Below are 22,132 nucleotides of genomic sequence, written 5' to 3' on the forward strand. Positions count from 1 at the left end.
CTCAGAGTTGAGAATACATGCAAGAAGGGACAATTGGCTTTTCATCTCCTTGTTAGATGTATGTGTAGGCACAACATTTCCAGATCTGCTCCTCTGTCCATGTAGTCTTAAAGAGAACTGGAAAGAGATGGCAGGGTTTAGGAAAAATATGAGAAACAGCCTACTCCTTTATGTTTGGCCATGGAAATTTCCCCTTCAGCAAGAAACCACCAGGGCAGATGGAAGGCTTACCCAACAAGGCTGTTCAACACGCTTGAGAATTCAAGCAGTAAGAGGCTGTGGGAATAACCATGGATGTCAAGAATTAAGGCAAGGGAGGGAACAGAAGAGGTTTAGCCAGAACAAGATCTCCCATGACAGTAAATCATGCAATAGCAAGGCCCCTCCAAAGAACCTACACATGCATCCCACAAGAGAATCAACATTTTGATACCAGCCACACACAAAACATTGATGCTCCATCAGTGTTAGTCAAAAAAGTGGCAACAACAGATAAGCAGTAGCTGTGGATTCCTTTAGTTAAGAAAGGAGATGTTTGTCCCTCAAACCTCCTCCAAAACTAGAGAAGCTAGAAAGGAGATACAGACAGACATAGTAAGAACAACCATATTCAATTCTCCATTCCAATCCCTTCCAGTCAAGAGTCTAATCAATGATGGGGGAAGAGGAGAGCTCTGAGGTATAAAAGAGATTTGATTTTTAAACTGGATTAGACTTTTTACTAATTAAAAAAGAGCAGGAAATGTTTGGCTTCTGTTCACACGTCCAGACAAAGAAAAGGGGGAATTTGACATAATCATTTATTTAAAGCAACTACATTTTTTAAAGTCTATATTTTATTTCTTAACAAATCAAGATCCTTTCTTTTACTTTTTTTGTGAAAAGAAATGTACATGAAGTCACATTTCTTTATATTGGAGGTAAAAAAATGAGGTCACGGAGGCAAAAAATGAAGTTAAGGAAAATTAATAATAGGAATTTCAAGCCAGATAATGCTGATGAAAAAGGTGATTATATTGATAGCAATAGCTAACTTTATTATTTATTATATGTCAAGCAGTGCTCTAAAAGCTGTACCTGTTGTTATGGTTTGAATACTTGTCCCCTCTAAATCTCATGTTGAAATGTGATCCCCAATGATGGAGATGGGGCCTGGTGGGAGGTGTTTGGGTCGTAGGGGCAGATCCCTCATGAATGAGTTGGTGCCCTCCCTGTGGTAGTGGGTGAGTTTTCTGCTACGGCACAATCTGATTTTTAGAAAGAGTCTGGTACCTCCTCCCCTCTCTCTCTCTTGCTCCCTCTCTCTCCATGTAACACACCAGCTCTGCCTTTGCCTTCTGACATGAGTAGAAGTTTCCTGAGACCTCACCAGAAGCTGAGCAGATGTTGCTGCCATGCTTGTACAATGTACAGAACTTTGAGCCAAATAAACCTATTTTCTTGATAAATTACCCAGCCTCAGGTATTCCTTTATAGCAAAGCAAAATGAACTAATATACTTGTATCCTCTCATTTACTTCTTGAACCAGCTCAAAGAGGCATCTCAATCAAATGAAACTGAGCCCATTTTACAGATGTAAAAACTGAAGCTCAAGGAGGTTAAGTAACTAGCTCAAGGAGATAAATTCAGGAAGTGACAGAACCGTAGCCAGGCATTCTGATCTCATAGCCCTTGCTCTAAACTATTGAGTTTTCCTGTCAATGAAGTCCGCTTTATGTTCACTACTTTTACTGAACTCTATGCTACTTCAGAGACCTATCTTCAGTTCGACATGCTCCACAATACCACTCTTTTAATTATCTGTAATCAATTTATCTTTGAACTTTGAATTTCCACTCCCTTTAAATTCTTAAAATACATTCTAGCATTAGGGATAATTTCATTTACTTTTTTGTACCCCTACCCCCATTCCAGACTTCCCTGTTCTTCCTGACCTTACAACTGCCCTGAAAATCACGAAATGCATCACAAAGAGGATAGACAAGCGTAACTCATAGATGTTGACTGATTTTCCTTAACCTATTATTTTGTAGGTTGCTGTAATAGAAATCTGACAAAAAAAGGTCTGTAAATTCCTATAAGTTTTAGTACTTTTCCTACTACCTAGTCTCAATTAACACAATTTAAATGCCATTTGGATGGCAGCTAGTGCTCTCGTTTCAATCATTTAATACTTTTGTACATCTATTTTTGAACTCATTTTATACCTAATAATCATTCTATTCAAGTGCCTGTAAGCCATGTTGCATGACACCCTGGCTCTGCCGGAGAGCTGCTTCCTTTGAAAAACGGTTGACGAGTACCAAATTTATTCTGCGTAAATTGTTTTTATAGCAGCCTGATGTTCTTCAATCTTTTCTTAAATTGAACATTGGTAAGATACAATGTAAACTGCCTTGCAGCTACTTTGGATTTGCCATGCTGGCTCTCCACACTTGGAATTAGATTGATGTTTCATTTTACACAAAGGATGTTTTAAATAGCTCTGAGTACACCTCCATACTACTCACGAAGCATACTTCCTCATTATTTCAATATTTCTTCAGTTAAAAAAAGACAGCAACTTGATTACTCCTTTGGGTTCGAAGAACAACTCATATTTTCAATGAGCACTCAAAACAACGGCTTTTGCAGACAGTACTTCAAAATCCACAGCTATGGCAGGGATCCCTGTGAGCTCATTAGATGGTTGTTAAATGATAAAGTTGAAATATGAATCTTTAAAAGAGGACCCCAATTTATGAGTGTATTTTATCAAAATAAAATATGCTGAAGGAGGGAAATATATTCATGAAAACACTTTTCCTCTGAAATATTTTTCAAGGCAGCAGCTTTTTAAGCTCAGTTTGCCAATTGTCATCAATTCATCTTCTTAAGCACATAATTCAATCTATTCAATGTTGTAATATGGCAGTGCTGATGAGCTCTTAATTCTCTGCTATTTATTACAGCAAATGTAGCACTGACCTTAATAAGGCATATTAAGACAAAAATGTCAGTGCCATATTTTAAAAGACAGTTTCTAGTGCAGAAGTTCGAAAGGTCAACATGATATTTGGAAGTGGGTCATTCAAACACATATTAAGCTTTAAAAGAATGTAAGTGAAATCTCTTGATAATTTGATATATTTTTATTTTTAAACAGGATTTCAGGAACAGCTAAAGTTTAGAAACTATAGAGATGATCTGATTTTACTTTGACTGTCGTGAATCTCTTTCAATTACCAGAACTACTTTCTCATGTAAATAGTTATTTAAGGTTGGAGAGTGGGAAATATAGTCAGTTAACTGATGCTGGCCCTCACAATGAATATATTTTAAGTAAATTGCTGACAAAAAAGCTGATTGTCTGGAGGGGTGCTGTATATATGGTTGGCTCTGAAAATTTTGTTGTTTGAGTAAATCTATTACATTAGTTACTTATGGACTAAATTATCTGAATTGAATTGAGTGGATACTTTTGAATTCTCTGTTTCATAGAAGTCTGAAGATGAAATTAGTTATGAAATTAATTTAATTATAGGTTTTTGACAGCCTGCTCTATTCAAGGTTCCCTATTGGTCTCTGTGAAGATGAGAAATATTTAGAACAGCCCACCCCTATTTTCAAGGAGTTTAAAGCTCTGTAGGAAGAATAAGAGACAAGCAAATATGGTATATTTAGTTTAACCTCAGACTCTGTAATATGATTATTCAATATCATTCCAAGCAAATGGCTCTGTGGTCTCTGACCACTGCCAGCTCTGTTACTATCTCAGTGCAATCTACTCTTCTGTAAGATTGAAATGTAGTTGGAAAGTTCTTCATTGTGCTGAACTAAAATTTGTTTCTTTGTGATTTCTTTCCATTATTTTATGTTCTGGTCTTTTAAATCAAGAACCATCTACTTCCTCTTTTTCAGGATAATCTTTTAAATATCTGAAGACCCTTCTGTCCCTATTTTGGTCAATTCACTTCAACAAATGCCTTTATCTTCTCTTCCAGCTAAACTTCTTTAGTTTCATTTTAAAAATATCTCAATATAATGACATTTTGAGATACTCCTGCCCCTCCCTTCGTCTTATCCCATGTGTCTTATTCTGGTTGGGAGAAAAAGCCCATGTGGTTTGGAGATGAAAATGATCCATACAATAGCGTGATACAGAATAACTATTACTGAAAGTTGAACTGCACTGAGCACAAAATGCCATAGTAAATTATAAGGATAGAATGTTCACTGTTCTTTAAGGATTTTTCTTGTGAGTCAAATTTTTAGAAAACTTTAAAAGTCTACCCTGTTAGTGCTCACAATCTGGATGTATGGGTGTTGCTGATGCTGGAAAATGCAAAGCAGTGTTCTCCACGTGGCAGACACACAAAGATTGCCCTTTCATTTTCTTCTGCAGCCACCATCTAAGAATCTGTTTCATTTCCTCACAGTCTGTTTGACACCTTTACTCAAAAAGCCACCCCATCTGTGATGCTTCATGCCATATTGTTCTGTCTACCAGTGATGCTTCCAATTTGTTCCCAGCTCTGCCATGCCACTTGAAATGGGTTGCAGTGTCGCTAGAAAGCTTCTTCGTTCAACCTGCAATTCAGCTGCCATTTGGGTTTCCGATTTTGCATGCTGATTATGTATCTTCCATTGAGCAGAGTTATACAACCACAACTGGCTGCTGTTTCAGACTGAATGCTTCAGCTTATTCTTGGCCATCTCAGACACTCTCATTTTATACTAATTATGGCTGGTTGGTGACATTAATGAGCTTTAAGGATCCCACTAGAGCATCAAGGGTATGTCAAAGATCTAGCAGGCACCTTGAAGATCAGACACACCATTGTACAGATCCACATTTGGGTCTGTCCCTAAGGACATGATTTTTTTAAATTAATATTTTTTTTTTCTTGTCAGTTGGCACAGCTCTACAAATCTGCTTGCGGACTGCAGGTTCAATGATAGCTTTGGACTCTCTACTGTTCATGATCATCTTGGGAATGAGAAAGTTATTTTTGTAGTTTGTCTTTTTTCAGGTTTAGAAATAACAGTATTGACAATGATGACAACAAATTCCCACATGAAACACACTAGAACATGACCCCTTTGACCAAGCTCCCCTTTTCTCACCCTTCTTAAGAGCTGTCTCAGACCCCAGGATATCCTCCAACATCTCTTCAGAATAATGTGTGACGGTGAGGACATACACATTATGTGCACAGAGATCTGGATTTCTAGCCCAGCTCTATGGCTAACTATTGTGCAGACTTTGAACAGCACATGTTAAACTGATACAATAACACTGACTTCAGATAGTTATGCTAAGAATTAAGCGCAAGTAAATTTGAGGCCTGGATGTATTCTGTCTTTAGTCTGTACTCCTAAGCCAATTCATGGTGTACTTTTCTAGTGAGACCTTGTCTCATGCTCCATCAGAGTCACTGGGTATTTTCTTAGCATCCTGGTGCCAGATACTCTGTCTCTCACACCCTTATCTTCCCAGCTGTGAATAATACAATATTTTTAGTAAATTCTCTCATCTAGAATTTACCTAAGCCACAAGTCTTCCATGTGTGATTTACCTCCTAGGAACACAAAGCTGGGCTCAGAGTCTGTGAAGAAAACATCTTAGAGAAGAAACTTAATTACTTAGTTACCATTTCCCACCTCCAACCTATCTGTTCCCCTCTTTCTTTAAGTTACAGTAATTTTAATCTATAACAGATATTGGTAAATATTTTCCTTGTGGTTCCCCAAAATGTGTGTCAGCAACACTAGCTCTACAGGATGATACACAGGATTAGTGGGGAAAAAAAAAAAGTGGTTTACATGATCAAATAAGTTTGAAAAAAACTTTGTTCAAGCAAGGTTGAAAGGGTTTTGTTTTGATTTTTTTGGGGGGGTGGGGGTTGTAGGACTTGTTAGCACTTCTAATATGCTAATTTTCTTAAAAGGAGAAGGTATAAAGTAGATAGTCCTCATATTACTTGTTTTTGTTTACACTTGAAATCTAAGAGGAGATTACCTCTCAGATAAAATGCTGATCTAATCCAAACAAAAAAGAGGCTCAGAAAGTCATTTTTATTTACTGTGCTTCAAAATCATAACCCCCAAAAGCAAAAGGGCAGAAAAAAACGAGAAAAGCAACATAGGTGGCATGCAGCAAACATGAGCAGAGGAAGATTCTGTGTTTTAATCAATCCACAAACTATCCATGAAACCTCTTGTCCCTTTAAGTAAGTTATATTTAATCCTTCCTAATTTCTGCAGCTGCCTGGCTACCTTCACTCTCCCAAACATATTTAATCTGATCTGATATTAACAATGTTATTAGTTAGTGTTATATACCTGAATTTGGGTGTTTGAAGGGTAGTGCCTTGCTATGGGGTGAATTCATCTGTTGAAGTCCTAACTCCTAACACTTCATAATGTGCACTTACTCAGAAATAGAGTCATTGTAGAAGCAATTAGTTCAGTTAAGATGAGGTTTTACTAGAGTATGATGGTCCCCATTGCCTAATATGCATGGTGTCTTTATAAAAAGGGGAAATTTGAGCACAGAGGAAGACGTGTGAATAGGGAGAACATGCATGTGCAGACAGACAGAGATGAAGGTGATGCTTCTACAAGCCAAGAAACATCAAAGATTGCCAGCAAGCCACCAGAAGCTCAGAGAATGGCATGAAGCAGATCCTCCCTCACAGTCTCAGAAGGAACCAACCCTGCTAACATCCTGATCTCAGACCTCTAGCCTCTAGAACCTTGGGAAAATATATTTCTGTTGGTTAAGCCTGTCAGTTTTGGTATTTTGTTACAGCAGCTCTAGCAAGCTAATACATGCTCCTAACATTTCTGGGAGGAAATAACATCACTTACACATAAGTGGCTTATGTACTTCTCTTATACCAGTCCTACTCCCGGTACCATCCTGGTTGGCTTCCTTCTCCTGGGTTTCTGTCTCTTACTTCTCCCAAAAGTTCAACGAAGTCAGAGAGGCAAGGTTTATTTGCTGTGCCCCTACATCTGCTTGGGTCTTAAATCTTAGTTCTATTCCTGTGAAGCATTACAACAGTGAGCTTGGAGCTGACCACATGCACATAATTGTGTCACTTAGCCTCTGGGTTGTTAGTTGACCAGATTATCTAGTTTAACATATTATGAACACATAGGACAATAAGGCTATGATAAGAAGTAAATATTTGTGTGGCTGTAGGTAGCAGTATATAGCAGCTAGTATTTACAGGCACAGAAATTAATATGGAAGAGAAATATATTTTGCTATTTAAAATAGCATTAACCCTAGACACTTATGATGACTTCATTATGAAGTTAATTAATAAAAGCACTGTAGCTTTTAAGGGCATCATTTTAATGATTTATTTATATGGACTTTTGAAATTGGATATTCTATTCTCTGTTTATAGACCATGATTATCTCTTCACACAGTAGTTTTTTCTGCTTACAGCAATGATTTGGATTCTCTTGAACTCAGACCTTGATGCATCATTCTAGCTGTTCTCTGTAGGAACTGAGTCATCACAAAGAATATGTGTTCATGAAAGGGCATGAGCCAGCAAAGGGTATTAGCTATTTTGGGATCACCTTTCTGAAAATCTAAGAAAAGCTACAGATTCTTACCCCTTAAAAATGAAAATGTTTATTTTCTATATAATTGTAAGTGTTCACAAGAACCATAAGGTCTATAACTAAATTCCCTAGAATTCTAAGGGCTCCATTTTAAGAATTCCAAAACAATATCATCCATCCTCATTCATATGCCTCTCAGAGGAGAAGAGGGCTGTTTTCCACCCATGAAAAGAACAGGTAACAAAGAATTAAACTGATAGAATCAGCATCTCAGAAATGATTTAAAAAACAAACAAAAACAAAAAACTAGGTACTCAGATTCTCTAGTGGATGTACCCCAAGGAAAAACATTTCTCAGGATGGATCTTGGCAAAGAAACTATTGTGCTTAATGGGTGCCAGGAGTGGATTTGCTCGCACATGACTTCCAGCTTTTATCTCTGAAGTGGTGTATATTCAGTGGATCCACCTCTCCAGCATCAGCTTCTCTTTCTTCTGATGATAATACCCTATCTTTTGTTTTGAGGCCCCAGTCTTCTCTAACTTGATTCATTTGGTTCACTTATGGTTGAATCCATTCCAACTCCAGAGTTTGGCACATAAGCGAAGCTGGCTTTTGAGTGTATTCTACTTTGTGCCTTCAGTGATTGGTTCAGGGAAGGATTTTTGACCTTATCTGGGGACTTGCGACTTCCATTCAACTTTTAGGACAAAGAAACCCTCTCAGGGTAGCTAGGCTGTTAGGATTTAGTCATGGAGGTGCTGGTGATCTTCTTGTCACTATGAGGGAAAAGAAAGCATGTCTACTAGTAATGTCAAGAGAGAACAGAAAAGATCCAGGAGATGGCAGCCCAGTCCTGAGGGTATCATACCTAGCTGTGTGGAACAGAACTGCTCTGCACCTTTCTCCCCAGAAGTTCAACCCAGGAGGCTGACCTGTGGAGACCACATAGAGTGCCTCTCTCGTTTTCAGATGGGGTTGGGCACTGGGGAGCCACAGCAGAGGTAAGGTGAGGGATTTAATCCTCTGGGTCTCTCTATAGGGTTGTCTCAGGCTGGCTCTGTCAGGCTCTTTTGAGGTTCTGGTAACTTCTTCCTCTCATATAATTGGGCTTATAGGTGGTAACCATTCTTCTGCTAACCCTGGGTTACTGTTCTAGCTCATTTTCATTCACTACTCTCATATCTTCACAACGCTCCTTGTGTATATAAACTGTTCTGGTTATTTTAATATAAGCATGCCAGCTGTTTCCTGTTGAGATGCCCAGTAATACACCAGCCTTGCCTGAAATCAGCTCAACCTTAGACATTTCATATACGTGAGCATATACATTCCATTTTTTGTTTAATCCATTTTGAGAAGTGTTTCTATCACTTGCAGCCAGAAAGAGTCTTGACTAACACAATCTCTCTTAACACCCTTGGGCCACCTTGTGCATTCTACTTGGAAAATAATTGCTTTAGAAACATGAACAGACACATTATGGGAGCTAAAACTCACTTAGGTTGGAATGTAATTTTCAGACAAATCCATCATGTCACTCCTGATCTATTAATCCTCGTCCTGTAGAATTAAAACAATCACGTTAAAAAATGTGACCCCTACCACCTGTAGCATTTCAACCAAATTTTTATACACACAAGTTTCTAGTACATGAAAGTGGTATGAATCAGACCAAAAACATACTTGTTCCAATTAAATGGTGTGAAAAGAGCAAAGAGAAATGGCCTTTTATATTTACTCAACTCAGCAGCTGAGCAGTTCATTAGCAAATCCTGAAATGCACGTAGGTCATAAGCTCCAGGAACGTGAAGACTGTTTTATAAAGCAATCTTAGAAAGGCAACCTTTAAGTCAAAAGTACTATTCCCTGGTGAGGTTTATTAATTGAATCATTTGTTTACAAAAGGTGAACGTGGCTCTAAGTGACAGTACTGTTTGCACAGTGGCACCAATATTAGGAAAGCTTATGCGTAATGCATTAGTAATGTAGAAAAAGATGCTGCCTGAGTCAGGGGTATTTGTTTAGCACATTGAAATCCAGCAACTCCCTGAGCATGAATTGAATTAGCTTATTAAAGTTTAAAGTAGTCTTTAAAAATATTGCTAATGAGTACCATGAAGTCAGGGTATTTACCACCTTCTCAAACTTGCCAGAGATTTAATGTGAGTCCTTAGTTGAATAATGGAAAAGGTTAAAAAACATTGGTGTGGGAGGGTGTTCAGTTCCCCCATTTTACTTCTTTACTTCTTCTAGAATCAAGGTGAAATTTTACTAGATTTGATTTCTGGAAGGAGGACTTAATAATTGTTGTCAGCAAATATTTTCTTTTATTTAAATTACAATTCCTTGTGGAGAATGTGGCAGGAGGAATAAATATACTGATTAAAGTTATCCTTTAAAAAATTTAGTTTTGCCTGATCACTCACTAGTGGGTTTTAATTTTCAGTAAACCAGCTCTGAAGTTGAATGAAAAGTTAACGCATTTTGATTATTTGACTCTGATAAAATATAGAATTGTTTTTTCTGTACGTGGAGATAACTGTATGCCCACTGAAAGATGTTTTCCCTTTCACAGAGAATGCCTTTGGCAGACCATGCAGGTAGATATGACTAACTCATAGTGGACTGTGTGTGGAAGAGAAGCGTGCTGTTTTGTGCTAAGAGAAGCAGGCTTACATTTTCTCTTTAGAGAGCTAGATCTAAATGATAGAGAAGTCTAGAGCTTCAAAAGGAAAGAAATCTAGATCATTGCCTGAATTACTGAGTGGAGGTGACATGCCCAACAGTTACATCTACCTCGGACTGTTACATGAGCAAGAAATAGAATTCTTATTGCACTTGAGCCATATATATTTGGCCTTAATGTTTTTAAATGTACATTTGGCCTTCTCTAATGAACATGTTATACCTTTTAAATCAGATAACCATGGGCCATCTAAATCTGACCCCACAAGGGAGATAAAACTCCAACATCGATATAGGGCCTATTTACCTGGCTGAACTAGACCCAGACACTGACAGTGTAGAAAATATTCCTCTCCCTCATTCCTTCTGCATGTTCTAAGGTTATGCATAAAAGCATTGGTTTACCAATTAAGGGAAGGGGGAGGGTTTTAGCTAAAAGTAAAAACCAATAGGAGAAAGAAGAGGATGCTATGAGATCTGTTCTCTGCGGAAACAGCGGTTAGGCTGAAAACAACTCCCCTACCTGTCTAGGCACAAGGTTTCGATTTGAATTCTCATAAACGGAGGAGAGAATTAGAAACAAACAGAACTGTTCACCACTGGCCAGAAACTTGATAAGGTGATAGATCCAAGTAGTTCTGTTTGGGGCCCAGGAGGCAAGACCTGACCAAGAGTTTAAAGGAGAGTTAATCTTCCTGCCTCTGTCCGGAATTTAACACTAACCAAGGGTAGCTTTGGGAACACCTGGATACAGGATACTTGGCCTAGACGTTGTCATTCTCAAAATGGCACCATCAACAGGAGTACGAGGCAGAAATCATCTGCCTTCCCTGACACAATAGTAATGGCTGACAATATTAGCCCATCATTTTTCGGATGTCAAACACTGTTGTACAGGTTTTATAGATACAGGTTTTGAGTACCCCAATCTGGAAACCTGAAATCTGAAATGCTCCAAACTCTGAAACTTTTTGAGCTCCAAGCTCAAAGGAAATGCTCACTGGAACATTTCAAATTTCTGATTTTTGAATTTGGGATGCTGAACTGGTTAAAATAATGCAAATATCCCAAAATTCAAAAAATAAAAAAAAAAAACTTCCAAATTTGAAACACTTCTGCTTCCAAGCATTTCAGGTTAGGGATACTCAGCTTGTATCTCAACTATTCCTCATAGTATTACAATGAGGTGGTAATTACTAGGAGGTAGGGAGGTAGTATTATTTCTGCTTTATAAATTAGGAAACAGATACAGAGATTAAGTAACTTGTGCAGTGCCATGTAGCTATAAGTGAGAAAACTAGAATTCAAAGTCAGGGAGTCTGAATTCAGAACCTGAGCTTGTAATTGCTGTGCTATACTCCCCTGTACCCCCTATCCACAGAGAATGAGTTTCCCAGAAGCAAGGAAGCCTATTACTAAAATATGCATTCCAGTCTTAAGAGATCAACAAGCCCTTCTAGAAATAATTGGAAACACTTGAAGAGGGGATACTACATGGAATTTCAGCCAGGTAGAGGCTTCAAATCATAATTTGGGCAAAAACATAAACACCACCCCTTTCAGTAGTCATGGTCTGGTGAGTCTATGGTACTTCTGCATTTCATTAACTTATCTGTTCCTCTCTAGGTCATGGTCAATATGATTATGCCACAAGTAAATAAATGACATAGATTTAAAATACCAGATGTTTAACTGTAGGGGAATAAATTACAATAGTTGAAGCAGAGTTTCATGGGTTTTTTTTTTTATTATTATTATAAAACAACCTCAGACACTTATATTTAACAGAGGAAATAGTAAGGAGAAAGAAGAAAACTGTACATTAGGACAGTGAAAGAAAAAATGGATTTCTGTAGTGACCAATGCTGTCACTCATCTAACTGCTCCTTTGGGGTGAAGGGTGGCATCCTCCATGAATGTCCTGTTTAGGTGATTATATGTGACTCATGGGGCCAATCTGGCCACATATTTCCCTAGGGAATGGGTGGACCTGGGTGGTTACTTTCATGTGTTGTTTCTGCTGATCCAATTTTTCTCTTTTTGTAGTTGAAGGATTGAAAAATACTGCATTTCTGGCTGTGGATTTTTTATTCTCCTTTTTCAATATTAGGGACAATAAGCCATGGGTGTTTTGAATCCTGGACTTCTAATTTGAGCTGCCTAAATGACTGTGATGGTGAGGCTTAGAGGATCACATCAGCATGCTCTTCTGCTCCCATATTTACCTGGGTAATTGGCCACCTGGGTTGCATATCCCAACTCCTAAATATTACCAAGGAGCTCTTAGTAAAAACTTACAACTGCTCAGACTAATTATCCATTGTAAGGCTCTGTGCTTTTTCTAGCTTCTGCACTTGCCCTCTTTCAAACTACGCAACAGTCAGAGTGAGCCTTTTTTGTAAAAGATAAGTCAGATGTAGTTACTCCCCTGCTGAGAACTCTTGAATGCCTTCCCAGCACACTGAGAATAGTATCCAAGGATCCTAGAAAATCTGCCCCTGGCCGCCCTCTCCTCTCACCCTTACTGGGCCTCTGCTCCTGTGACCCTGGCCTTTTTTGTGCTTCAATATGCCAGCCTCCCCGCCCACCTGGTATATCCCATAGTTTTCATCTGGCAGCTCTTCTCCAGATCCTCTCTTGGCTCACTCTCACATGTCACTCAGGGCTCTACTCAAATGCCCCCTCCTCAGAAAGGACTTCCCTCACCATGTCTTCTCAAATAGCACCCCTGGAGAATATTTAACCCCTTATCCTCCCTCATTTTTCTTCATAGTTCTTATCACTACCCAGCATTATAACATATATTCTTTTTTATGTATTGTCTGTTTTTTTTTTCCAATAGAATACACATTTTATGGCATAAGTTTATCTGTTTTGCTTGCTATTATATCTCCCGTGCTTATAAAAGTCTTAACACATTGTAGGTAATAAAAAATATCTTGTCAAAAGAATGAATGAATAAGAAACAGTGGTAGTTTTTGCAGTGATCGATTCATCATGACTCTTTAAATTCAAGATAGTTACACTGAAGTTGGTATTGGATTGGAGTATATGGTTATTAATATGATCATTAATTTATTCATTCAACAAAATATTACTGTCTCCAAAATGCCAGACAGTGTTCTGGATGATTGAGATATTGCAATGAACAAAAAGTCTCTGCCCTAGTGAAGTTTATATTCTTGTGGGACCATAGAGACAGAAAAATAAATTTTTTTTTTTTTTTTTTTTTTGAGAGGAAGTCTCACTCTGTTGCCAGGCTGGAGTGCAGTAGCACGATCGCGGCTCACTGCAACCTCCACCTCCTGAATTCAAGTGATTCTCCTGCCTCAGCCTCCCAAGTAGCTGGAACTACAGGTTCGTTCCACCATGGCCAGCTAATTTTTGTATTTTTAGTAGAGACAAGGTTTCACCATGTTGGACAGGATGATCTCGAGCTCTTGACCTCATGATCCATCCCCCTCAGCCTCCCAAAGTGTTGGGATTACAGGCATGAGCCACTGCTCCCGGCCACAATTTTTTTTTAATAGAAGCTGGGGAAAGCACAGAGCCTTACAAGGGACAATTAATTTCAGCCATTGTGAGATATTAGTAAGTGCTCATTGGTAAGTTTTGGTAGCTGGGATATAAAACCCAGGTTCCAATCATCCAGGTAAACTTGGGAGCAGAACAACATGGTGATTCACTGACACTTAGGAAGATCATATTAGAATCCTTTATTCCATACACACAGACATTATCCCTTCTAATATTAAAAAGAAAAAACCTAATTGTTTTGATTAAGTGACATTTCAAAATAAGAAAACAATAGAAGGATAGAGCATTCTGGGATGGTGTATAAGAGAAGGCCCTGTGATAAGGGGGCATTCCAACAGGGATCTGAAGGAGGAAAGGGAGCAAACACAGAGCGAAGAAAAGAGCTTTGCAGGCCCAGTGAAACACAGGTAAAAGGCCCAGAGGCAGGAGCAAGGAGGCCAGGAGGCCAGAAGGCCAGAAGGCCAGAGTGCAGTGAGTGAACTAGAAGGTAGTAGGAGATGAACTCAGAACGGTGGTGGGCCAGGCCATGTAGGGCCAGCTAGATCATAACAGACACATTAGCATGTACCGAAAGGGAGATGAGAGTGTGCAGACAGGTGAATTTGGTCATGCTGGCAGTTTTGTTGAACTACTAGAAGGGTGTTAGGAAGTTATTTTTAGGGAGTTTTGGATCTATTCCAGTAATCCTGGTGAGAGAAGATGGTGGCTTAGAACAGGGCAGTAGTGATAGAGGAGGTCAGCTTCTAGAAAAAATTCATTACCTGTGTCTTACCTGATTTTTATGGTCATGTGGGCCTGTGGGCCTCTTCTGAGTGAAAACTTATTTAATAGTTCCTTGCAGTCTCTTTTATCTGTTCATAATGACTCTGCTAGCGTTTTGAATGTTTTTCACTCACAGACTATTTCTGCAGAATTAAAACTAACTAAATGCTCATCTTTTGTTCACTAGGGGTTTCATGTTCCAATGAGAACACTCAACAATAAATCTCTCTTTGATGCTTTTTTTAAAAAAAAAAAAAAATATATATATATATATATATAAGTTCTAGGGTACATGTACACAATGTGCAGGTTTGTTACATATGTATACATGTGCCATGGTGGTGTGCTGTACCCATTAACTCATCATTTACATTAGGTATATCTCCAAATGTTGTTGGGAGCAAGCCCTCCAAAATCTGGCCATAAATTGGCCCCAAGACTGGCCTTGAACAAAATCTCTGCAGCACTGTAACATGTTTATAATGATCCTAACGCCCACACTGGAAGGTTGTGGGTTTATAGGAATGAGGGCAAGAACACCTGGCCTGTTCACGGCGGAAAACTGCTTAAAGGCATTCTTAAGCCACAAACAATAGCATAAGAAATCTGTGCTTTAAGGGCATGTACCTGCTGCAGTTAACTAACCCAACCTATTCCTTTAATTCCGCCCATCCCTTCGTTTCCCATAAGGGATACTTTTAGTTAATTTAATGTCTATGGAAACAATGTTAATGACTGGTTTGCTGTTAATAAATATGTGGGTAAATCTCTGTTTGGGGCTCTCAGCTCTGAAGGCTGTGAGACTCCTGATTTCCCACTTCATACCTCCATATTTCTGTGTGTGTGTCTTTAATTCCTCTAGCGTCACTGGGTTAGGGTCTCCCCTACTGAGCTGTTTGTGGTACAATGCTATCCCTCCCTGTCCCCCCACCCATGACAGGCCCCAGTGTGTGATGTTCCCTCACCCTGTGTCCAAGTGTTCTCATTGTTCAGTTCCCACCTATGAATGAGAACGTCCTTGGGATAGTTTGCTCAGAATGATGATTTCCAGCTTCATCCATGTCCCTACAAAGGACATGCACTCATCCTTTTTCCTGGCTGCATAGTATTCCATAGTATGGTGTATATGTGCCACATTTTCTTAATCCAGTCTTTCATTGATGGACATTTGGGTTGGTTCCAAGTCTTTGCTATTGTGAATAATGCGGCAATAAACATACATGTGCATGTGTCTTTACAGCAGCATGATTTATAATCCTTTGGGTATATACCCAGTAATGGGATCGCTGGGCCAAATGGTATTTATAGTTCTAGATCCTTGAGGAATTCCCACACTGTCTTCCACAATGGTTGAACTAGTTTGCAGTCCCACCAACAGTGTAAAGGTGTTCCTATATCTCCACACCCTCTCCAGCATCTGTTGTTTCCTGACTTTTTAATGATCGTCATTCTAACTGGTGTGAGATGGTATCTCATTGTGGTTTTGATTTGCATTTATCTAATGGCCAGTGATGATGAGCATTTTTTCATGTGTCTGTTGGCTGCATAAATGTCTTCTTTTGGGAAGTGTCTGTTCATATTCTTCACTCACTTTTTGATGGGGTTGTTTGATTTTTTTCTTGTAAATTTGTTTGAGTTCTTTGTAGATTCTGGATATTAGCCCTTTGTCAGATGGGTAGATTGTAAACATTTTCTCCCATTCTGTAGATTGCCTGTTCACTCTGATGGTAGTTTATTTTGCTGTGCAGAAGCTCTTCAGTTTAATCAGATCCAATTTGTCATTTTTGGCTTTTGTTGCCATTGCTTTTGGTGTTTTAGTCATGAAGTCCTTGCCCATGCCTATGTCCTGAATGGTATTGCCTAGGTTTTCTTCTAGAGAGTTTATGGTTTTAGGTCTAACGTTTAAGTCTTTAATCCATTTTGAATTAATTTTTGTATAAAGTGTAAAGAAAGGATCTAGTTTCAGCTTTCTACATATGGCTAGCCAGTTTTCCCAGCACCATTTATTAAATAGGGAATCTTTTCCCCATTTCTTGTTTTTGTTGGGTTTGTCAAAGATCAGATGGTTGTAGATGTGTGGTATTATTTCTGAGGGCTCTGTTCTGCTCCATTGGTCTATATCTCTGTTTTGGTATCAGTACCATGCTGTTTAGGTTACTGTAGCTTTGTAGTATAGTTTGAAGCCAGTAGTGTGATGTCTCCAGCTTTGTTCTTTTGGCTTAGGATTGTGTTGGCAATGTGGGCTCTTTTTTGGTTCCACATGAACTTTAAAGTAGTTTTTTCCAATTCCGTGAAGAAAGTCTTTGGTAGCTTGATGGGGGTTGCATTGAATCTATAAATTATCTTGGGCAGTATGGCCATTGTCCCCGTATTGATTCTTCCTATCCATGAGCATGGAATATTCTTCCATTTGTTTGTGTCCTCTTTTATTTCGTTGAGCAGCAGTTTGTAGTTCTCCTTGAAGAGGTCCTTCACATTCCCTGTAAGTTGGATTCCTAGGTATTTTATTCTCTTTAAAGCAATTGTGAATGGGAATTCACTCATTATTTGGCTCTCTGTCTGTTATTGCTGTATAGGAATGCTTGTGATTTTTGCACATTGATTTTGTATCCTGAGACTTTGCTGAAGTTGCTTATCAGCTTAAGGAGATTTTGGGCTGAGACAATGGGTTTTCTAAATATACAACCATGTCATCTGCACACAGGGACAATTTGACTTCCTCTTTTCCTAACTGAATACCCTTTATTTCTTTATCTTGCCTCATTGCCCTGGCCAGAACTTCCAACACTATGTTGAATAGGAGTGGTGAGAGAGGGCATTTACTTCCAACTATGTGGTCAATTTTGGAATAAGTGCGATGTGGTGCTGAGAAGAATGTATAGTCTGTTGACCTGGGGTGGAGAGTTCTGTAGATGTCTATTAGGTCCACTTGGTGCAGAACTGAGCTCAATTCCTGGATATACTTTTTAACTTTCTGCCTTGTTGATCTGTCTAATGTTGACAGTGAAGTGTTAAAGTCTCCCATTATTATTGTGTGGGAGTCTAAGTCTCTTTGTAGGTCTCTAAGGACCTGCTTTATGAATCTGGGTGCTTCTGTATTGGGTGCATATATATTTAGGATAGTTAGCTCTTCCTGTTGAATTGATCCCTTTACCATTATGTAACGGTCTTCTTTGACTTTTTTGATCTTCATTGATTTAAAGTCTGTTTTATCAGAGACTAGGATTCCAACCCCTGCTTTTTTGTTTTGTTTTGTTTTCCATTTGCTTAGTAGATCTTCCTCCATCCCTTTATTTTGAGCCTTTGTGTGTCTCTGCACGAGATGGGTCTCCTGAATATAGCACACTGATGGGTCTTGACTCTTTATCCAATTTACCAGTCTGTTTCTTTTAATTGGAGGATTTAGCCCATTTACATTTAGGTTAATATTGTAATGTATGAATTTGATCCTGTCATTATGATGTTAGCTGGTTATTTTGCTTGTTAGTTGATGCAGTTTCTTCCTAGCATCGATGGCTTTACTATTTGGCATGTTTTTACAATGACTGGTACCAGTTGTTCCTTTCCATGTTTAGTGCTTCCTTCAGGAGCTCTTGTAAGGCAGGCCTGGTGGTGAAAAAAATATCTCAGCATTTGCTTGTCTGTAAATGATTTTATTTCTCCTTCACTTTTGAAACTTAGTTTGGCTGGATATGAAATTCTGGGATGAAAATTATTTTCTTTAATAATGTTGAATATTGGCCCCCACTCTCTAGCTTGCAGAGTTTCTGCCAAGAGATCCACTGTTAGTCTGATGGGCTTCCCTTTGTGGGTAACCCTACCTTTCTCTCTGGCTTCCCTGAACATTTTTTCCTTCATTTCAACTTTGGCGAATCTGACAATTATGTGTCTTGGAGTTGCTCTTCTCGAGGAGTATCTTTGTGGCATTCTCTGTATTTCCTGAATTTGAGTGTTGGCCTGCCTTGCTAGGTCGGGGACATTCTCCTGGATAATATCCTGAAGAGTGTTTTCCAACTTGGTTCCATTCTCCCCCATCACTTTCAGGTACACCGATCAGATGTAGATTTGGTCTTTTCACATAGTAGTCCCAATTTCTTGGAGGCTTTCTTCACTTCTTTTCACTCTTTTTCTCTCTAATCTTACCTTCTGGCTTTATTTCATTCAGATGATCTTCAATCATTGATACCCCTTCTTCCACTTGATCAAATCAGCTGCTGAAGCTTGTGTATGCGTTATGTAGTTCTTGTGCCATGGTTTTCAGTTCCATTAAGTCATTTAAGGTCTTCTCTATGCTGTTTATTCTAGTTAGCTATTTGTCTAATCTTTTTTCAAGGTTTTTAGCTTCTTTACTATGGGTTTGAACATCCTCCTTAAGTTCGGAGAAGTTTGTTATTACCAATAATCTGAAGCTTTCTTCTTTCAACTTGTCAAAGTCATTCTCCATCCAGCTTTGTTCCATTGCTGGTGAGGAGCTGCATTCCTTTGGAAGATAAGAGGTGCTCTGATTTTTAGAATTTTCAGCTTTTCTGCTCTGGTTTCTCCCCATCTCTGTGGTTTTATTTACCTTTGGTCTTTGATGACGGTGACGTACAGATGGGGTTTTGATGTGGATGTCCTTTCTGTTTGTTAGTTTTCCTTCTAACAGTCAGGACCCTCAGCTGCAAGTCTGTTGCATTTGCTGGAGTTCCACTTCAGACCCTGTGTGCCTGGGTATCACCAGTGGAGGCTGCAGAAAAGCAAATATTGTAGAACGGTAAATGTTGCTGCCTGATTCTTCCTCTGGAAGTTTCATCTCAGAGGGGCACCCATCTGTATCAGGTGTCAGTCAGCCCCTACTGGTAGGTGTAGTTAGGCTACTCGGGGATCAGGGACCCACTTGAGGAGGCAGTCAGCTCGTTCTCAGATCTCAAACTCTGTGCTGGGAGAACCACTACTGTCTTCAAAGCTGTCGGACAGGGATGTTTAAGTCTGCAGAAGTTTCTGCTGCCTTTTGTTCAGCTATGCCCTGCCCCCAGAGGTGGAGTCAACAGAGGCAGGCAGGCCTCATTGAGCTGCAGTGGACTTCATCCAGTTTGAACTTCTCGGCCACTTTGTTTACCTACTTAAGCCTCAGCAATGGCGGATGCCCCTCCCTGGCCTCGCTGCCGCCTTGCAGTTTGATCTCAGACTGCAGTACTAGCAGTGAGCGAGGCTTTGTGGTCATGGGACCCTCTGAGCCAGGGGCAGGTTATAAACTCCTAGTGAGCCATTTGCTAAGACTGTTGGAAAAGTGCAGTATTAGGGTGGGAGTGTCCCAATTTTCCAGGTACCGTCTGTCACAGCTTCCCTTGGCTAGGAAATAGAATTCCCCGACCCCTTGCACTCCCTGGGTAAGGCAATGCCCTGCCCTGCTTTAGCTTACACTCTGTGGGCTGCACCCACTGTCTGACAAGCCCCAGTGAGATGAACCTGGTACCTCACTTGGAAATGTGGAAATCACCCATCTTCTGCATCGCTCATACTGGGAGCTGTATACTGGAGCTGTTCCTGTTCAGCCATCTTGGAACCTTCCAACTGATGCTTTCTTTTAAACAATTTCAATTGTTTTATGTAGGTGAATTTATTTCAATATGAAAGACATTTGCTCTCCAGATTTGCAATTCTCAGTTCTTGCCCTCACTTTTGTTTCAGAAAAAAACAGTGCTAACCAATAGCCATGTAGACTCAGTCATAAAGTTTTGAAACAAGATGGAAACTCAGTGATCATTTCTATTTTAAAGAAAAAAAAAAAAAAAAACGTTCCCTGAATCATTACAATTATCATGCATCTACTATGCATTAGATTTAGGGATTTTTATTTTAATGACTTTATAGAGATACTTAATCTCACAGAGCTAGAATACTAATTACTGTACTGTGTTGCAATAGGAAAAACAGCAAATTACTCAAATTTTAATTATGATATTCGGTTTTAAACAAGTGTATAATAATTGACTTTGTGTGCAATAATTGATTTGTCATTTAAGCAGTAATTTTTTATGCAAATGGACTGCTTTGTATGTGTGAACCAGTTACTGTAAAATTAATTACTGAATATAATATCTTGCAGAACTGACTACCAAGAGTTCTTCTAACTGGCTTATCCATTCATGAGAAAGCTGGGTTTTTATGTACAGTGATGAGCTTTATAACCAAAAGAAATTAAACCACATTCTACATGCCTGCTAAATATGCCTTTCATTGTAATTATTCTTTTCAAGTGTATTATAAACACTTTTCCCCAAGGCTTTCCATTAATGAATTTTCACAGTAACCCTAAAAGCTAGTTAAGCATTTTAAATCTTCCACATTTTGGAGATGTGGAATTTACTCTGTGACTAAATATTAAATATTTGGCTAATGTTCACTGTGAAGTATCACTAGCAATATTTACTAGTCTGGATTCCTTTATAAAAGGGGACAAGTCTGTATTGTATGTTTTTCTCTGGCAAATACAGAAATCGAAGAGACAATTGAGGATGGTTATTAAGGCATAGACTGGAAGGGAAAGAATCCAGAAGACACATGAACATTTGTGCACATCTATATAGCTCATGGCTGCAGATGGGAATAATAGCACAGCCATGGCAGGACTATAGAAACTTCTGGGAACTTCTTTAGACGTTTTCAGGAAACTCCTCAGATCTTTTGGTCATCTCAGCCTGGATTTCTGGACTTAGCCTTAATATAGCATTTTCTCTCAATTCCTGTGCTTGGACTAAAGCTTGCCAGTAAAAGAAGCGTCACACTTAATTCTTTTAAAACAATTTTTGAAGCCAAAACTGGCCCAATAGTTAGCTCTCATATAATCAACATTATATTTATTATATTTTGCCATATGAAAATAATTTGACATGCAACATTTCATGTGATTCTTATGCCAACTGAGTATACTAATTAGGGAAATATTATTATTATCATCAAACAAATAGGAATTTAAAATATAATGCACTGAAGGTACTTCCCAAATTTATCTACTCAGTGACTGATTCTGAGAAGATTAAAAATGGCTTATTCTATTATTTTAGTCATCTTTGACATGTTTCTTTTTATCATAATCCTATAGGACCTACCATCAAGATATTGCCAAACAACAGCATTTTTTTTTTTTTTTTTTTGAGACGGAGTCTCGCTCTGTCGCCCAGGCTGGAGTGCAGTGGCCTGATCTCAGCTCACTGCAAGCTCTGCATCCCGGGTTCACGCCATTCTCCTGCCTCAGCCTCCCGAGTAGCTGGGACTACAGGCGCCCGCCAACACGCCCGACTAATTTTTTGTATTTTAGTAGAGACAGGGTTTCACCGTGTTAGCCAGGATGGTCTCGATCTCCTGACCTCGTGATCCGCCCGTCTCGGCCTCCCAAAGTGCTGGGATTACAGGCTTGAGCCACCGCGCGCCGACACTTTTACACTGTTGGTGGGATTGTAAACTAGTTCAACCATGATGGAAAACAGTATGGCGATTCCTCAAGGATCTAGAACTAGATGTACCATATGACCCAGCCATCCCACTACTGGGTATATACCCAAAGGATTATAAATTATGCTACTACAAAGACACATGCA

This window comes from Piliocolobus tephrosceles, chromosome 11, assembly GCF_002776525.5.
Source record: "Piliocolobus tephrosceles isolate RC106 chromosome 11, ASM277652v3, whole genome shotgun sequence".
NCBI classification, from domain to species: domain Eukaryota; kingdom Metazoa; phylum Chordata; class Mammalia; order Primates; family Cercopithecidae; genus Piliocolobus; species Piliocolobus tephrosceles.